Genomic DNA, 6,000 nt, shown 5'->3' with positions numbered 1-6,000 from the left:
AGGCAAAATTGAGCAACTGCTTCAGAAATTCAGGATGAGCGACTGTGCAGGAGTGAGAAGTCCTATGGAGACTAGTTTTGTAAAGGATAGTCAGCAAGTAGAACACACTGTGTTTGAAAACGCTGAAGTGTTTCAGTCAGCCCTAGGGAGTTTGCTGTACTTGTCCCAGTGGAGCAGACCAGATATAGCGTTTGCTGTCAATCTGCTCAGCAGGGAAGCTTCAAACCCTAGTGTGCAAGCCTGGAATGGCATCAAGAGAGTTCTGAGGTATTTGCAGGAAACCAAAGACTTTTGTCTTAGGTTGCCAGCGCAAGGTGAAGTCAAACTGATTTGTTTTGTGGACTCGGACTGGGCTAATACTGAGGACCGCAAGTCCGTGTCTGGCCTAGTGGTGAAGTTTAGGAACTCAGCAGTTGGGTGGAGGTCCAAGAAGCAGAGTCTCATAGCACTCTCATCCACTGAGGCTGAGTTCAGTGCTCTTTCAGAGGTGTGCAGAGAAGTAGAGTTCTATGCTTGTTTGGTCCGGGAACTCTGCGGAGTAGATTGTCTGCTGATATGTGTCTTTGAAGACAATCAACCATGCCTTCGTTTGGCCGAGACGGGTCAATTCAAGGCCAGGACCAAACACCTAGACATTCGCTTTCAGAATGTGTGTCCGAGTGTTCAGGAGGGGTTAGTTGCGCTGAAGTACTGTCCCTCCACCAAGCACCTCGCTGATGGGTTCACAAAGCCACTCTCCTTCCAAAGATATGTGGAGTTTTGCGAAGGTCTGGGTTTGGGATGACTAAGGGTCAATCCCTCCTCAGGCGCGAGACAAGAGGGGGTGTTGGGTGTCTCGTGCTTGAGGGGGGAAGGGCTTACAAGGGAAGTAAGCCAGGACGTTACGTCAACAGAGTGCTTTCGATTTCAGATCGGTCGCTGCACTGAGAGAGAAAGGAGTGAGAGAAAATGCAGCTAGACACTTATGGTTTTCTTGGATTGTAAATATGCTGTTTTGCGACAATAAAGAGCTTCTAGCATAGAAGCAACGTCTGGACTGATTTACTGCCCTTACTCGCACAGACGCTGTGCTTTCTGCTTAATTGCTTTCTCCCGAAGCTACGCTGGAAAAACAGAAGCTGCAGATGCTATCAGCAGAGGTTCGTAGGGAAGCGTGGCTGGGCAATAAAGCAATAAATCTTTGAATAGGGATTTATTTTCTTATGAAACAAAATCACTTATTGTGAATGCATTGGCACAAATCCTGATTTTCTTGCCTTCCTAGATAAATAAGAATGTAAGGTATTATCACGCTCTGCAGTTCATGTGGTGACCAGTAAGTGGCCATGCCAACTGCAGCATGAGGAACAGCTTTCTGACACAGGAAAACTGTTGGGGGGGATTAGCAAGGAGGTGAGATATAAAAGGGAGCGGCTTTGGTCAAGTGAGGGGGAGAGGGCAAAGGGGTAGGGGAAGACGGAACTTGCCTACAATCCTGCCCTCCTCGTTCTCCTCGTTTTCCTTCTGCAGCTGCCTCTGCTCAACTAAAACTGGAGCCTGGCCTGCATCAGGGAGATTTGCAGCCTCCTCTTCCTTCTCCTCCGGTATCAACTGAAACAGCAGAAAGGAATCCTTTCAATAGCAACCTTTTGTTCAAGCTGGAGCAACAGTCCACACCATCTTTTTCACTCACCCTCTGCAAGTGAGAAATGAGGGCTGTGTTTGTTCACACCACACATTTAAGGTGTGCCCATTTATTGCACACACACCCAATCTCCAAGTGGTGCGGTATTCCCAGGGGTTCCATGTACTTACCGAGGGCTCAGTTTCCTCAGAATGAGGGACAGCTGAGACTGTGGTATCTTGATAATAAATGGTTTATTTACACATCTAAGCCACCTGAGCTCTGTTGGAGGGGCTCACAGCATTAATGCCCCCCCCAAGGGTCTTCCTTCTCCAACCTGCCATAGCAGCTATTTTGAGGCGGGTGCCCCCAGCGCTCTCCAGGACCTTCAGACCCTGAAGATATGTGGAATCCCTTGTTGAGGGCTAGATAAAACAATATGGAAGAGGCAGCCCTGTCTAGTCTACTGTGGCCTGCACATGGCCTTCTCAACCACAAGGAGGACAGGGTGTGTGATGGCCAGCAGAGCCAGAGTAGAATCTGGCGGTGCAGTTCCCAAGAAATTTGACCAGAGGCCCGGAGCCTTTCGCTGATTGGCTACAGAGTCAACTAGACAATGAGGGGGGGGGGAGGAGCAGCACTTTTGGAGGGAAAATGAATGGAGCCATTTCAGAGGGAGAGAGTTAGATAGGGTTGGATTTGAGAAGACGGACAGGATTTGATTGGAGATGTTAGAGCGGGTTCAGGTTGAGGGATAGGGTTCAGGATAGGATTTGATGGAGAACTAGTTCATATTTGAGTTGAACATCCACACTGAGGATGTTAGCAAGAGGACAGAGCCTCATAGCTTTACATATAAGGAGAAATTGTTGAGGGTTTGGGAAATATATACAGACAGGAATGTTCTGGAAGGGCTGAGATTGAGCCAGGAGAGGGAGAAGCTGTGGTAATACAGACTCCATGGGTCTCGAGTTCTTCTAGGTAAAGAAGACTCCTAAACCAGTCACAAGGGGTGAGGGAATCCCCTGGGTCTATTATTCCATTTGGAATACCTCAGGAATGAAATGATTAAGAGAGTATGTAACTGAAGAAAAGTGCCCCTCACTCACAGACCAAAGTATTAATCTGCAAAGGAAGCTGTGCTGTATTAAATGTATTTAACTGAACCACCTGTCATAACTAAGTAGCAGAAACTGAACCGAGCATTTTACCACCTTTTTTAGAACCTAAACATCTAACTGAAGTGTACCAACTGATTTTAGCAACCAAAGTTTAAGAAGAGCCGTGTCTAGAGCATTATGTTTAAGCCTGTGGCATCTTTATAAAAGTTAACTTTTACTTGAAAGAATGGATTTCCTGACCCACTTTATTTCACAAACTTCTTTCAGTTTAATAAAACTTTTCATGCGTGTTTGAGCAAGTCCTGCCCGAGACTCTAATCTACTACGTTTTCCCTCACACTAGACCCCCACAGGACAAACTGTGGTTAATTGCAGAAATTTGTGCAATTGGCGTACAGTGAAGTGTGTGTGCTATATTTAATGGGGGGCAGTTAGCATAAGATTGCCAGATTTTTTTCAATGAATCCAGGGATACTTTTCAATTTCAATAGGAATGATAGGATTTTGTCAGGGGACTGATTTGTAAATCTGGGGACTGTCCACGGGAAACGGGGATGTCTGGTAGCCTTAAGTTAGTGGGGTGAGTCGACCGCACTATTAAGTGGGTCTGCCGCAGAGCTCAACCCTTGGCCCCACCACCAACCCTCTGGCAGCATAACAGCCAGTGGTAACTAAATGCCCACCAATTTAGATCCCTTTAAAATATGATTGGCCTCAGCCCAGTATACCTGAAGGAGCGTCTCCACCCCAATCGTTCTGCCCGGACGCTGAGGTCCAGCGCTGAGGGCCTTCTGGCGGTTCGCACCCTGTGAGAAGCAAAGCTACAGGGAAGCAGGCAGAGGGCCTTCTCAGTAGTGGCACCTGCCCTGTGGAACGCCCTCCCACCAGATGTCAAAGAGATAAACAAGTACCTGACATTTAGAAGACATCTGAAGGCAGCCCTGTTTAGGGAAGTTTTTAATGTGTGGCATTTTAATGTATTTTTAATCTTTGTTTGAAGCTGCTCAGAATGGCTAGGGAACTCAAATCAGATGGGCGGGGTACAAATAAATTATTATTATTATTATTATTTTCATGGAAGTGAAGGCTTGTCAACAGCTAGTAGTCATGACGGCTCTGTTCTGTCTCCCCAGTCAGAGGAGGTAATGCGTCTGAATACAAGTTTGGGGGGACCACAGAAGAGGAGAGAGCTCTTGTCCTTGCATGTTTCCCCACAGGCATCTGTTTGGCCACTGAGAGAACAGAATGATGGACTATATGGGCCATTGGCCTCTGCTTCTTAATCATTTCACCTGGAAGGAGAGCATGACTTCAACCTCTCCCGGTTCTTCATACCAGTAAGCAGTGCTTTTTTCCTTGAAAAATGTTTAGGGATACCCTCATTTCCCTATTCTTATTGAAATACTGCCCCTTAATGAGGCCAGACTTGGATTCACAAAATGTTTAGGGTTCTGCGTACCTCTGCGTCCCCCGCAAAAAAGCACTGCCAGTGAGGATTCATAGAGTCATGGTCCTCCATGGGTCACAGATAAAGGTCTCTCAACTCTGTAAGAGAAGGTGGGATATGTAACGGAGACACCCAAGATATTAGGGGTATTCCCACACCCAGAGAGCTATGAGGAAGGGCCTCGTGTTAAGCCAGACATCCCCAAACTTGGCCCTCCAGATGTTTTGGGACTAAAACTCCCACCATCCCTAACAGGACCAGTTGTCAGGGGTGATGGGAATTGTAGTTCCAAAACATCTGGAGGGCCGAGTTTGGGGATGCCTGCGTTAAACAGATTTCCTCCAAACACTACACCGTGACCCTCATCTATTTGTGCATGTACAGTGGTACCTCGGGTTACATATGCTTCAGGTTACGGACTCCACTAACCCAGAAATAGTACCTCGGGTTAAGAACTATGCTTCAGGATGAGAATAGAAATCGTGCTCCGGTGGCAGCGGGAGGCCCCATTAGCTTAAGTGGTGCTTCAGATTAAGAACACTTTCAGGTTAAGGACCTCCGGAACGAAATAAGTACTTAACCCGAGGTTCCACTGTATTCTTTTCTATACAGTTTGCAAGGAACAAGCAGTAGTTAAGATCAACTGCAAATATGGGTCCTATGCCTTTATCTAAAGAAGCATTGTAATAGAACACAGGCATTATTCCAGTCTTAATGTTTTGATTGATCGGCGCTTACTATATTTTGACAATCTGTACTTGCTTTTGGCTTGTTATGGGATCATTGTACATTGTGTGAACTGCTTCAATATTTTGCTGCACCAAGCGGTATATACGTCAGTAAAATGAATGAATGAAATGAATGCTTGGAGGAAGCCATGTCTGTTTAAAGAAGTACCTTTAAAAGTATGGCATTAATGTGGTCATTATTTCTTTTTACACCGGCAAAGTACACCTACTCCTAAGGATGCTGCTGCTTTTTGGCAGGGACTTTGAAGTCCAGCTCCCCAGCAGTGCAGTCTCCAAACCTAATATTTCTGCTTCAAGGACACCTCCAAATAAGGAAACATTGAATGCAAAAGCTCCTTTACGGAAGATGATCAATCAAGAAAGAAGGGAAACTGAAACTGAAACTAAACTTTGGAAAGCCCCTCCTGCCTCCCACTTCCAGATACATTAACCCAGAGCTTTCTAAACTGTGTGTTGCCACACAATAGTGTGTTGGCTGAAGTATGTAGGTATATTTTGCAAATTCTTCCCATGCTCATCCTGGGGCTGGCAAGGGGTTAGTTTAAACTGCAGTTTGCTGGAAAAACTGAATTGCTGCATCGAAAAATGATGCATGTCTAAAAGGCGTTGTCACCAACATGAAAAGTTTGGAAACCTGTACAGCAATGCCCTTTTCTTCCTAATCTTGTGCGTTTCAACCAAAGTCTGTTACCTGTTGCAACAACACTTTCCTCACCAAATTCCACTCCCACTACTAGGCACCTCCCAGTTGAGCTTCCATTCTCCTCTGAAGAAATGAAAGAATCCCTTTAACTCACCCAGGAAAGTAGAAAGGAAAATGGGTCTACTATCCAGCCCCAATGCAGCATTCAATCTGGGGCTGGAAGATTAAAAGCTAGGATGTCAGCGCCCAGGAAGCAGAGCAGAAATGGGAACTCTATGTTAAGCTTCTCCTACAAGATCCCATGACGTTTTCTCTTGAGCTCTAGACAGGTGCTGTTGAATTTATCACTTGCCTCTTGCATCCCAGACTTCTTCTCCCCCAGCTGTGCACATGCTCAGGTAAATGGGGCCAGCTGCTGATTGTTTCTGAGGGATTTG

At 46.0% G+C, this 6,000-nt stretch overlaps 1 long non-coding RNA gene across 1 annotated transcript in view; it reads left to right on the top strand.

The window, feature by feature from the left end:
• The first annotated feature begins 1,264 nt into the window (after positions 1 to 1,264).
• LOC308581423 overlaps positions 1,265 to 6,000 on the top strand; it is a 43,093-nt gene continuing 38,357 nt past the window's right edge. The window contains exon 1 of the long non-coding RNA XR_014005076.1: positions 1,265 to 1,319. This is a non-coding gene — a long non-coding RNA (uncharacterized lncRNA). The remainder of the gene's footprint in view (positions 1,320 to 6,000) is intronic.

The sequence above is a fragment of the Podarcis bocagei genome, assembly GCF_964188305.1.
Source record: "Podarcis bocagei genome assembly, chromosome: 2".
NCBI classification, from domain to species: domain Eukaryota; kingdom Metazoa; phylum Chordata; class Lepidosauria; order Squamata; family Lacertidae; genus Podarcis; species Podarcis bocagei.
The sequence above is the reverse complement of the archived record's forward strand: the minus strand, read 5'-3'. Positions and strand labels throughout refer to the sequence as shown.